Source organism: Nicotiana attenuata, unplaced genomic scaffold (assembly GCF_001879085.1).
Source record: "Nicotiana attenuata strain UT unplaced genomic scaffold, NIATTr2, whole genome shotgun sequence".
NCBI lineage: Eukaryota > Viridiplantae > Streptophyta > Magnoliopsida > Solanales > Solanaceae > Nicotiana > Nicotiana attenuata.
In genome coordinates this window covers 285,872-299,870 of record NW_017671212.1, presented here as the reverse complement: position 1 = coordinate 299,870, position 13,999 = coordinate 285,872, and positions in this window count along the sequence as shown.

Genomic DNA, 13,999 nt, shown 5'->3' with positions numbered 1-13,999 from the left:
GGATTATTGCTGGATTAGAGCACACCGGAAGAAAAATTGCGTTCAGGTCTACCTCAAAAGAATGGCCCGTCACAAGCCTTGGCCTAGGCGCAAACGTACACGGGCGCACGAACTGAACCTGGGCCGCTCATTAAGGCACTGAAGCCTACACTTTTGACAATGGGCTGTTGAGCCCAAATCATCAAGGCAGACCAAGCTTCACTTCGATTCACACAAGCAGCCACTGAAATTGCCTCAATTTGTTCTACTCAAATCTAGATGATACTGACTGCTTTAATTTTAATCTTATACTCGGGCTTGTGTATGACTGAACGGATCACTGCATTATTCTGAATGTGTTGGTCAAACTAAAGTATCACTAGCTAAATTAAAATATTAAACTTAACGACCTAAATTGACAAACGTGCACATTTGTTATCAAATTTTACCCACACTCTACTGCTCACCCAAAATACTAATTCAATTTCATACATCAAATAGATCTGGAGCAATTAATCATGTGAGGCTATTAAACTAAGGAGTAATACAAACAGACGTAAAATGCCATGATTATCTAAGGTAACTAATAACTAACTCATAAAGTCAGTTCCAGTACTTGAAATTATCCCCTAAATCCGAAAGTCGGCAGCGATTCATTTCCACATAAACCTGTATACTATGCTAAAGTATTGGAATTAGGATCTAGGCAGATAAATCACACAGTCCAAATAAATCACACAGTCCAGTACAGCCCGTGGAGTTTGTTAATACAGTCCAAAAGTTGTTTACACAATTCAATTATACAGTTAATACTATGGGTAAAATGCAGAAAAGTAAACAAGATCAGCAGGTGAAGAATCCGCGAGGTTCCATTCCAAACTCTTAACATCATGTATTACACCACTAAGGTTCGAGACATGTACCTGGAATTCGAATCAAAATTGAAGAGATAGAGGTCAGTAGCAGCGACAATGATTCAGCAACAGTAACCAACAATCAAGCAGTGACTCGGAACTGAAGTTTTGACCCAGAATATGACGTTCCAACCAAATAACAACTAATTTCAGAAGAACTAAACAAGTAATAAACCAGAATAAACTTCGAACAACTCAGCCTTGACTTGAACTCCATAGAATAGCTCAATCACATCCAAAATTGACTCAAATCGACATTCAGGAAATCCCTAAAACTTCAACCACCCGATGTTGAACTAGAAGATGCAAATCAAATACCAAAACTCGAAGTTAACCTAAGGCTGACAATGAAACAGTTTTTTTTTGGATTTTCTATAGCTTTTGTTTCTTTTAGATTTTTTATGAAGAAAAGAAGATTTCAGATCTAGTGTTCATCTGAAATTCAAATTCCATATTCTGGAAATATAAACTACTTTTAGGGGGAATTTTTGGGGCTTCCCAAACTTGTGAATCAAGGCAAATGAATGCCTATTTATAGGTGAACTTAGGGTCCAATTTCAGATTTTCCCTTTACCCATTAGTCCCTATTTTAATTCTATTTTTATCCTTTATTTTCTGACTTGTCACACAAGTAACTACCCTAAGTTTACTGAAATCTGCACTATAGTCCATCCTAGAAGGTTCTATACCCATTACAATTCCTATTCTACCCTTACTTTACTTCAACAATTACCAAATCTGATTAAACTACCCTTTTCCATGCCTAAACTACCCTTAGTATCCCCTGAAATTACTGACCAAGTTAAGCTAGTCCATCAGCTATAACCAAACAAACCCTACAGTTGAACTAACTACTCAACCAATTGATCAGAACATGGAACTTCTAACTAAATTGTTAATCCAAACTAAGCTAATTCACTAAACAAGTCAACAATTCAAACTAAATTGAACTGGGGTTGAATCATCAATGGCAAACATGAATTACTCACTCGACAACGATATTCAAACCAGCATAAAATCAAAGCAAAATTGAACCAAAAACTAAAGACTAAAACCAGAATCAATTATCATTAAGAAGAATTAATTAAATGAAAGAAAAACCTACCGACTTACTCCAAAATTAAACCTACGCCCTAGCACACTGACTAACAACAAAGAACTATGATGACAAAACTTAAACGAACAAATTCGTGTTGTATATTATTAGAACTCAGACGAAATGAACAAAATAGAAACAGATAAGGATTACTGACTCCAAAAAAAGAAAAATACTCGAATCGATTATTCATGAAGCAGAACAATAATGAGAGCGAAATTAAATCAGATAACTAAACAAAAACCTAAAGAGAATTTAAGAAACTCACTGGTTTTAACTTCTAAAGTCCTGCCACTTCTCAGATTCAAAATTCGAACATCTCCGGTGAGATTTGAATGCGACTGACGATGGATTCAACATGAGGGAAGTGAGGGGATCACATGGCATCAATTTGGTGAGGTTTGGGGAATTTAGGGTTTTGGCGGAACTTTGATCGGAGATTCGAGGAGTTCGGCGGGAATTCGAGGGACGGGGTTTGGGGGTTTGGAAAGAGGAGAACAAGGAGGTTCAGGGGTGTTAGTTTGGACGAGTTTGGAAGCGACGCCGCCGTAGGCGGCGGAGGCGGCGTCCACAGATTTGAAGATTCGAAGAGATCGACTATGATTCGAAGAAAAAGGCTTGGGGATTTAGAAAGAGGAGGGTGAGAGGATGGTGCGGTGTAAATTTGGGACCGTTTGGAGACCGGCCGCCGCCGTGAGGCGATTTCCGGCGACGGTGAACGGTGGCGTTATGCCGGCGATATCAGGGGTGGTCTGAGATGAGGAATGAGGGGTAGGGGGGGTAGATTCCGACATTAATATATCAAAACTAACCCACTTCCCAGCCGTTGGATCAAAGATCCTCGACGGCTGGGATTGCTCCTTGACAAAATGACGCCGTTTCACTAGGAGGGGGAGGGGGGGCAGGCCGGGTTGAGAGCGTGATTTGGGCCTGGGAAAAATCCTAATTAACTGGCCCAAAACTTCTTCCTTTCATTTTATTTTCCCTTTTTCTTTTTTTTCTTTTCAACTTCCTTTTAATTAATTTCTTTTGATTTAAAACTAAAATTAATTCCTAAAATTCAACTAATCCTAAAACTAATTAAACACATGTGATGATTATCACAAAACAAATTTAAAAGAAACACCACTCAAAATCAAGATCAAAAATTAAGAATGCAACTTAAACAAATATCTTTTGATTTTTTTATTTTATGAAACAATTACTTTCTTAATTAATCCTAAAATGTAGAACTAAAACCCTAAGTGCAGAGGTCAAATATTTTTTGTATTTTTATGAATAAAAATGTGCAAACAAAATGCCAACAATTAACACAAAATGCCACAAAAATTCATGCAATTGCAAATAACGAAAGAAAATTATTTTGTTTGAGATTATGGAAATAATTCACATAGGGCAAAAAATTACGTGCTCATAGCACCTTTTAAGACGTGAATTAAGGGATGCGCAGAACTACTAACCTTTTGTACAAGAACCTGGTTCTTGAGACACATTTCCGTCTTCGGGCTCCTTTTTTTTTTAAAAAAAAAATCAATCCTCTTTTATCAGTCATGTACTGCATCTACTGCTTCTATGCTCATCATGCGTGTTTACCTGCAATGGTATTGAAGTGAGTTAGACAGGGCCAGAAAACACTTTGAACCCATTATTTCTTAATAACACGAGCCAACTCAAAAAGGAATCTGGTCCTTAATTTGGCCTCAAAAGTCCCAACTTTACTCTGTTTCTTTCAAACTGTTCCCTACTTAGTGCCTTGGTGAAAATGTCTGCAATTTGATCTTCTGTGTTGTAGAACTTCATGCATATCAACCCTTTCTCCACATTGTCTCTTAGAAAATGATGTCTCACATCAATATGTTTGGTTCTTTTATGTTGAACTAGATTCTTTGCCATGTTAAGTGTGCTGGTGTTGTCACATAGGAGGGGCACACTCTCAGTGAGAACTCCAAAATCCTCCAGTTGCTGCTTGATCCATAGAAGCTGAGCACAGCAGGATGCTGCAGCTACATATTCAGCCTCAGCTGTTGAAAGAGCCACTGAATTTTGCTTCCTTATACCCCAAGAGATAAGACATGATCCTAAGAAGTGAGCCATCCCAGAAGTGCTTTTTTATATCCACAAGATAACTTGCATAGTCTGCATCAGCATACCCAATTAGATTAAAATTGTCTCCTAATGGATAGTATAGCACCAGGTCCTGCGTTCCTTTGAGATATCTTAGTATTCTTTTAGCTGCCTTCAAGTGATATTCCATAGGATTGGATTGAAACCTTGCACATAGCCCCATGCTGAAAACAATATCAAGTCGACTAGCAGTGAGATAGAGGAGAGACCCAATGATGCCTCTATACATAGTTTGATTCACAGGAGTTCCAGCTTCATCCATGTCCAGTCGAGTGGCAGTTGCAATGGGAGTGTCTATCACCTTCGATGCTTCCATGTCAAACCTCTTCAGAAGTTCTCTAATGTATTTTTGCTGACAAATGGAAGTACCCTTTGGAGACTGTTTTACTTGAAGACCCAGGAATAATTTTAGTTCTCCCATCATGCTCATTTCAAATTCACTTCCCATAAGTTTTGCAAACTCTTCACACAGCGAGTCAGCCGTTGCCCCAAAATGATATCATCAACATAAACCTGAACAATGAGCAGGTTCCTTCCTCGTTTCTTTAAGAAAAGAGTATTGTCAATTTTCCCTCTCTTAAAACCATTTTCTTAGAGAAATTTTGACAATCTTTCATACCAAGCTCGAGGAGCCTACTTTAGCCTGTACAGAGCTTTGTCCAGCTTGAACACATATTCAGGGTGCTCATGACATTCAAACCCTGGGGGTTGCTACACATAGACTTCTTCGTTAAGGATTCCATTCAAAAATGCACTTTTGACATCCATTTGGAACAAGGTGAATTCCATATGAGATGCAAAAGCGATTAAAATTCTGATAGCTTCCATCCGGGTCACTGGAGCAAATGTGTCATCATAGTCAATCCCTTCCTTCTGATTGTAGCTTTGGACAACTAGCCTTTCCTTGTTTCTTGTGGTAATTCCATGTTCATCGAGCTTGTTTCTGAACACCCACCTGGTTCCTATAATGGTTCTATCTGGGGGTCTGGGTACCAGGTGCCACACACTGTTTCTCTCAAATTGGTACAGTTCTTCTTGCATGGCGGTAATCCAGTCTGCATCTTTCAAAGCTTCCTTGATGTTTTTGGGTTCTATCTGGGAGAGAAACGCTAAGAAGGCAAGTGAGTTTTTGGCTCTTGACCTGGTTTGTGCTCTAGAGTCTAGAGGAGTGATGGTGTTGTCTATAGGGTGAGAGCTTTGGTGTCTCCAATTAGACACCTGAGGTTCACTCTGAGAGGAGGGAAGTATGTTTGGCTGGTCTTCTTCTATCCTTCTTTCAGGTGCTAGTGGAGTTCCCTAAACTGCATCAACCACCCTTTCTTCAGCTTCTGTGGTCGTGATTGAGGTGCTTGGTTCTGTTGATGATGAGGCAGCATTGTATTCATTTGGTTCCTTTACTTGACTCATCATGTCTGTCTTTCTGTTTGTCATGTTAATGACTTCACCGGGAACAAGTGAGGGTTCTCCATCTTGATCTTCCTCAGCACTCTTCTCACATGATGGATAAGATTCATCAAAGATAACATGGACACTCTCCTCAACACATTGAGTCCACTTGTTATATATCTTGTAAGCCTTGCTTTGAGAAGAGTACCCAAGGAATATTCCTTCGTCACTCTTGGCATCGAATTTACCAAGTTGATCCTTTCCATTGTTGAGAACATAGCATTTGCATCCAAATATTCTAAGATGAGTCAGCTTGGGTTTTCTTCCATTCAACAATTCATAAGGTGTCTTATTCAGAAGTGATCTGATCATACACCTGTTCACCAAATAGCAGGCACTGTTGACAGCTTCAACCCACAAATTTTTTGCAAGTCCACTGTCAATCAGCATTATTCTTGCCATTTTCTCCAAAGTTTTGTTCTTCCTTTCTACTACTCCATTTTGCTGGGGTGTTCTGGGAGCTGAGAAGTTGTGAGTGATTCCATTTTCATTGCATAATTCATCAAATTTGACATTGTCAAATTCTGTTCCATGATCTGATCTGATACAGACAACTCTAGACTCCATCTTTACCTAGATTTTCTTCACAAAGGCCACAAATACCTCAAAAGTTTCATCTTTTGTTCTGAGAAACAGAGTCCATGTGAATCAGGAATAGTCATCCACAATCACAAAGATGTATCTCTTTCCTCCTCTGCTTTGCACCTTCATAGGTCCACACAGATCCATATGCAGGAGCTCGAGCGGTTTTGAGGTGCTCACATCTCTTTTTGACTTAAAGGAGGACTTCACATGTTTTCCTCTGGCACAGGCATCACAAACCTTTTGAGCCTTGAATTGTGACACAAGCAGACCATGGACCAGGTCCTTCTGAATTAGTTTGTTCAAAAGAGAAAAACTTGCATGTCCCAATCTTCTATGCCAAAGTTCAACATCATCGTCAACAGCCTTCAAACAACTCAGATCACCATTTGTAAGGATTCAAGGTCAGCAACATAGATGTTCTTGTATCTTATGGCCACCAGAACTATTTCACCAGTCACAAGGTCAGTGACTGTACATATTTTGGACAAGAACTCCACCTTGTTTCCCTTATCACAAATTTGAGAAACACTCAGGAGACTGTACTTAAGTCCATTGACGTAGTACACATTTTCAATAGAGTGAGTGAGTGACTTCCCAACTTTTCCAACTCCAAGAATGTACCCCTTTTTGCCATTGCCAAAGGATGCACTCCCTCCTTGCAGGGCTTTTAGTGAAAGAAAGTCTGTGGTGTTCCCAGTCATGTGTTTCGAACATCCACTATCCAAGTACCATTGTTGACCGCTTCCCTTCACTGTTCCCTGCACAAGAAAATTAGGAGTTAGTTTTATAAACCCAAACAAGTTTGGGTCCCTTGTAGTAACCAAGAGGATGAATAAGAGCTCTCTTAGTCCATGCAGGTAAAGTGCGTTTTCTGTGAGTGGAACCTGGTCCCTCTTTTGTTGTCACAGTTTCAGCAGCCACTTTATCTCTTGGTACTGATTGATTCTTGGCCTGGACACTTTCCATGGAGTGCCCAATGTTCCTACATTGGGTACGAGGCCAGTTATCAGATGTAGTGGCGTTCTTACTGTGAGGGTTGTAAGGATCGTTCTTCCTTGGGAACCCTGTTGTCCGCCCTTTTTCACTGACATTAGTGAGCAAGGCCGTGGTAGCTTCTACGGACCAGGTCCACTTTAGAGACTTTTCAAGATCATTCATTACTTTTTCTAAATTGACTTGGAGGAGCTCGTTTTTCTCAATTTCAGCACTCATCCTACATCTTAAGGCATTCACCTCATCTTCAAGCCTAAAATATTCCTTACTCACTATCTCCTTTCCTCTTTCAGAGCTTTCAGGTTTTGACTTAGTCAAAAGCTTTGCTATTGGTTCCTTTTGGTCAGAAGTTTCTACAAAGAGATCACTCTTTTCTTTTCTAAGAATTTCAATGGATTTTGATGTTCTAAACATCAATAGCACACAAGAGGGGGGGGGGGGTGATTTGTGTGGTACCCAATAATCGCTCTAGAAGAACCTGGTTCTTCTAGATGTACTAACTACTGCTGTTTGCGGAATAATAAATACATAAAATAAAGAACACAGAGATTTTTACGTGGAAAACACCTGGCTCAAAAGGTGAAAAAACCACGACCTACTACTTAGTAGGATTTTCCCAAACTTCCACTAAAATCACTGAGCCAAAACAACATTTACAAAACTCTTTGTAAACCTAAGGATTAACTCTAATCCCGTTGTGGCAACCAGCCTCTAACTGTTGCGACAACTTGAAGTTAACTCTAACTTGAATACTCAAAGTACCTATTACAATTGCTTCTAGATAAAGCTGAAAGGTACAATACAAAAACACCTACTAAAATTGAACTAGAAATAAAGAAAGACACATAAAACTCTTTATGAAGCTGGTTCTTCAATCTGGTTCATGTAGCTTTAGGTTTGCACACGTGAATCACACACGAATTGCTTGCAAAAAGACTTGCTATTTAGCTCTCAATTCACGTTTAACTTCTGCGTTTTTGTGCAACACATGTAATGTGAGAAAATCCTGCAATTTATAGAGTTAGTAGATGAAGAAATAACTAGAGTTCTGATGCAACTCTTCCTTGGTGGAAGAGTTCTAGTTGATTTCAACTTCTAACTCCTTCCCTATCTTGGATGGTGTTCTCTTTGATTAAGGAGTCCTTCTCCTTATCAATTATGCAACCTTTTCGATCGAGAGATCTTAAATACACCAAGTTAAGCTTATCTCTTTCACGTGCATCCCACATGCTTGAATCTGCCCGTTTTTGTGCACCTGAGGGATGGANTATCACCACAAGCCACTTTGCAATACTACGATTACAAAGACTTTTCTTTATGACTAAATCTAGCCACAACCTAAACTCAACGAGTCTGAGGATTTACAAGAGAGTTCCTAATCAGTAAACTTCTAAGCAAGCAATTTAGGAGATATTGTAAGTGCAATAACAAGGTTGCAATTAGACTAGGACAGCAATAATCAATCGTTTTGGAACTGGTCCGTAGTGGCGTTCAACCTTGTTCTTCAAGCTTGAGAGAATGATCTTTTCTGTTTTTTGCTAAAGGCTTGAATAGTGAAACCGAAACCATTCAGTGATGTTTTGTATAAAAAACCCTTTAGTACATCTTGGTCACATCACTTGAAATGATGTGAGTACTTTGTTTGGTTAGAGAATGAGTGGGCTGACAGTGTGGTGCAGTGCGGCAGAAACAGTGCCGCCAGCCACTTCAGTTCTAGCTGTGTCCAAATGACTTTGTGCTGCTGTATAGGAACCACAGGAGCATCAGGTTCTTGTTTGGTTCGTAGCTCCTATATGTGTAGAAATTCATCTTTTACTAGAGTCCGTTGGAGTTTGCAGCAATCCAAAGTAGATCAGGTTCCCTAACTAGTTCTTGTCAGAAAGTTTGTTAGATCATCAAAACATAAGGTAAGAATATTTAAGATCTATCGTTGTCCAACTGGATAGTGCCAAAGTCTAATATGTGGGAAGGATCGTCGTGACAATTCCGAAGCCGGGACACATGAAATACTAGATGCACAGCTGATGAACTCGGCGGCAAAGCAAGTCTGTAAGCCACCTCTCCCACTCTATCAAGGAACTCAAAAGGACCGCCCTTCTTCCCAAATCTCATCACGCCCTTCATGGGAGACACCCGAAGCAACACTCGCTCTCCGACCATGAATGCCACATCATGAACCTTACGATCGGCATAACTCTTTTGCCTGGACTGAGCTGTACGAAGCCTATCCTGAATGATCTTATCCTTGTCCAATGCATCCTGAACTAAATCTGTACCCAACAACCGAGCCTCTCCCGGCTCAAACCATCCAACTGGCGACTGACACCGCCTACCATATAATGCCTCATAGGGAGCCATTTGGATGTTCGACTGGTAACTGTTGTTGTAGACAGACTCTGCTAATGGCAAGAACTGATCCCACGAACCTCTAAAGTCAATGACGCATGCTCGGAGTATATCCTCCAAAATCTGATATTACGCTCGGATTGTCTGTCCGCCTGAGGATGAAATGATGTGCTCAACTCGACTTGTATGCCCAACTCATGCTGTACTACTCTCCAGAAATGTGAGGTAAACTGCGTACATCAGTCCGAAATGATAGACACGGGCACACCATGAAGACGAACGATCTCTTGGATAAAGATCTCTGCCAACCGCTCCGAAGCATAGGAAACTGCCACAGGAATAAAATGTGCTGACTTAGTCAGCATATCCACAATAACCCATACTGCATCGAACTTCCTCTGAGTCTGTGGGAGTCCAACAACGAAGTCCATAGTGATACGCCCCTACTTCCACTCAGGAATCTCGATCTTCCGAAACAAACCACCGGATCTCTAATGCTCGTATGTTACTTGCTGACAATTCAAACACCGAGCTACATATGCAACAATATCCTTCTTCATCCTCCTGCACCAATAATGCTGCCGCAAATCCTGATACATCTTAGCGGCCCCTGGATAAATAGAGTACCGGGAACTATGGGCCTCCTATAGAATCAACTCTCAAAGTCATGTTTGGTACCTTCGTGTCGCACTGTGTTTCTAAGGACAAGAAAATGAGGATCATCATATTGTCGATCTCGGATACGCTCAAATAATGAAGAACGAGCGACTGTGCATGCTAGAACATGACTGGGCTCAGAAACATCCAACCTCACGAACTGATTGGCTAACGCCTGAACATCCAAAGCAAGCGGTCTCTCACCGATCAGAATATACTGGCTGACTTCCTACTTAGAGCATCGACCACTACATTGGCCTTCCCCGGATGATACAAGATAGTGATATCATAGTCTTTTAACAGCTCCAACCACCTCCTATGCCTCAAATTTAGCTCATTCTGCTTGAACAAGTATTGCATACTCTTGTGATCCATGAACACCTCACACAACATGCCATATAGATAATGCCTCCAAATCTTCAACGCGTGAACAATGGCTGCTAGCTCAAAATCTTGAATTGGATAATTCTTCTCGTGAATCTTCAACTACCGCAAAGCATATGCAATAACCTTGCCATTCTGCATCAACACCGCACCAAGTCCAATACGAGATGCATCACAATATGCTGTATATGGCCCTAAACCTGTGGGCAATGCCAACACAGGCGCTGTAGTCAAAGCTGTATTGAGCTTCTGAAAGCTCGCCTCACACTCGTCTGACCACCTGAAATGGGCACCCTTCTGGGTCAACCTGGCCATCCGGGATGCAATAGATGAAAACCCCTCCATAAACTGATGGTAATAGCCTGCCAATCCCAAGAAACTTCGAATCTCTATAGCTGATGTGGGTCTAGGCCAGTCTTTGACTGCCGCAATCTTCTTAGGATCCACCTGAATACCCCCTGCTGATACAACGTGACCCAGGAATGCTACTGAACTCAACCAAAACTCACACTTCGAAAACTTAGCATACAACTAACTATCCCTCAAAGTGTGAAGAACGACTCGAAGATGCTACTCGTGCTCCTTGCGGCTGCGGGAATAGATCAAAATATCATCAATGAAGACAATCACAAAGGAATCCAAATAATGCTTGAACACTCGGTTCATCAAATCCATGAAAGCTGCGGGGGCATTTGTCAACCCGAATGACATCACTAAGAACTCATAATGCCCGTACCGAGTGCGAAAAGCTCTCTTACGAACATCGGATGCCCTAATCCTTGACTGATGGTAGCCATATTTCAAATTAATCTTCGAAAATACCTTGGCACCCTGAAGCTGATCAAACAAATCATCAATCCTGGGCAAGGGATACTTGTTTTTGAAGGTGACTTTGTTCAATAGCTAATAATCTAGGCACATCCTCATCGACCCATCCTTCTTCTTATTGAACAACACCGACACACCCCAAGACGAGACACTAGGTCTAATAAAGCCTTTATCCAGCAAGTCCTGCAACTGTTCTTTTAATTCTTTCAACGCTGGCAGGGCCATACGATATGGTGGAATAGAAATGGGCTGAGTGCCCGAAGCCAAATCAATGCAAAAGTCAATATCCCTGTCGGGTGGTATCTTCGGCAGGTCTGAAGGAAACACCGCTGGGAACTCACGAACAATGGGCACAGAATCTATAGAAGGAACCTCAGCAATAGAATCATGAACATATGCCAAATAGGCAAAACATCCCTTATCAAACCATACGCCGAGCCTTCATATATGAGATAACCCTTCTGGTAGAATGACCAGGAGTCCCTCTCCACTCCAAACGAGGCAACCCAAACAATGCTAAAGTCACGGTCTTGGTATGACAGCCCATTATAGCATGATAAGGGGATAACCAATCCATCCCCAAAATGACATCGAAATCCACCATGTCGAGAAGCAGTATATCCACACGGGTCTCAAGACCCCCAATAACAACAACGCAAGCACGATAAATATGATCTACCGTAATAGAATCACTCACCGGCGTAGACACATATACAGGAGCACTCAAAGAATCACGAGGCACAACCAGATAAGGGGCAAAATAAGATGATACATAAGAATATGTGGACCCTGGATCAAATAGAACTGAGGCATCTATACTGCAAACTGAAATCGTACCTGTGATAACTATATCGAAGGCTCCAACCTTAGGTCTGGCTGGAATAGCATAACATCGGGGCTGGGCCCCACCACTCTAAAGTACATCCCTACGACGGCCTTCTGCTGGCTGGCCTCCACCTCTAGCTGCCAGGCCTCTACCTATAACGGCCTAACCTCCACCTCTAACACCTATACCCTTACCTCTAATTGGCTGAGCGGGTGGTGGAACACCCGATTCTAGAACCATAGCACGAGAACCCTGGTGCTGAGAACCGCTCGAGGCTCGAGGGCAAAATCTATCTATGTTCCTCGTATCGCCACAAATATAGCAAGACTTTGGCTGCTAGACTGCTCACCCTGAAACTGACCTTGACGGCCCGAATAACCACCTTGAAAACTCTGGAGTGGAGGTGCACTGATAGGAGCTGGTGGTGCACTATAGGGCAACTAATCAGAATACTGCATATGAGAACCACGACCACCTAGAGCACCGTGAGAAACGTGAAGTGCTGACCGAAACGACCTAGGAGGATGGCTTCTAACAAAAGAATCCCTGCCTCCAAATGAGGTACCACTAAATTTTCCACAATGACGAGGTCTCTTATCCCACCCATGACCGCTCCCCCGAGCTAGAACCATCTCAACCCGCCTGGCCACATTGGCCACATCCTAGAAAGAAATCTCGCTACCTGTCTTCTTAGCCATATGCAGTCTAATAAGCTGAGCGAGTCCCTTAATAAACCTCCTCAGCCTCTCTCTCTTAGTGGGGAGTATCAGAAGAGCATGACGAGCCAAATCAATAAACCTTGTCTCGTACTGGGTGACAGTCATAGAACCCTACTAGAGACGCTCGAACCGCCTACGGTACTCCTCTATCTGAGTGACGGCAAGAAACTTTTCGAGAAATAGCTGCGAGAACTTGTCCTAAGTGAGAGCTGGTGACCCAGCTGGTTTGGCCGAACAGTAATCTCTCCAACATTTCTTGGCGGAACCTGACAGACGAAAATCAGCAAAGTCGACCCCATTGGTCTCCACCAACCCCATGTTCCGAAGAACCTCATGACAGTTGTCCAAATAATCCTGGGGATCCTCTGAAGATGTACCACCATAGGTAGTAGCGAAGGGCTTGGTGAACCTGTCTAATCTCCACAAAGCATCGGCAGACATAGCTGCTCTATCACCGGTCTGAGCTACTACACCCGGCTGAACTACTCCAATTGGCTGAACTGCTGGAGTCTAAAACTGGGGAGCCATCTACTCTGGAGTACGGGTAGTGGGAGTTTGTGCTTCTCCCCTAGCCTGAGAGACGGCTGGTGCTACAGGAAGTAAGCCTGCATGGGTGACACTCTCCATAAGGCCCACTAGATGGACCAGAACATCCTGGAGTATCGAGGTAGCGATGAACCCCTCTAGGACCTGAGATGCGCCCGCTGGAACTGTCTGGGCTGGAACCTCATCATCAAACTATACCTGAGGCTCTGCCGCTTGCGTTGCTTCTCTGGGCTGAGCTCTGCCCCTGCTTCGGCCTCTAGCACGGTCTCGGCCTCGTCCTCTGCCTCTCGTAGGAGCTGCTGTTAGGGGCTCGGACTATTGATCGGTTGCTGAAGCAGTACGTGTTCTCATCATCTGCGAAAGAATAGAGTAGAAGTTCAATTAGCATTGAGAAACCAAACCGCATGACAGAGATGAATAGAAGTGAAACTGTTCCTAACTCTGTAGCCTCTGGGGGTAAGCACAGACGTCTCCGTACCGATCCCTCAGACACTACTAAGCTTGTCCTTGAATTGTGAGACCTAAGCAACCTAGACCTCTGATACCAACTTATCAC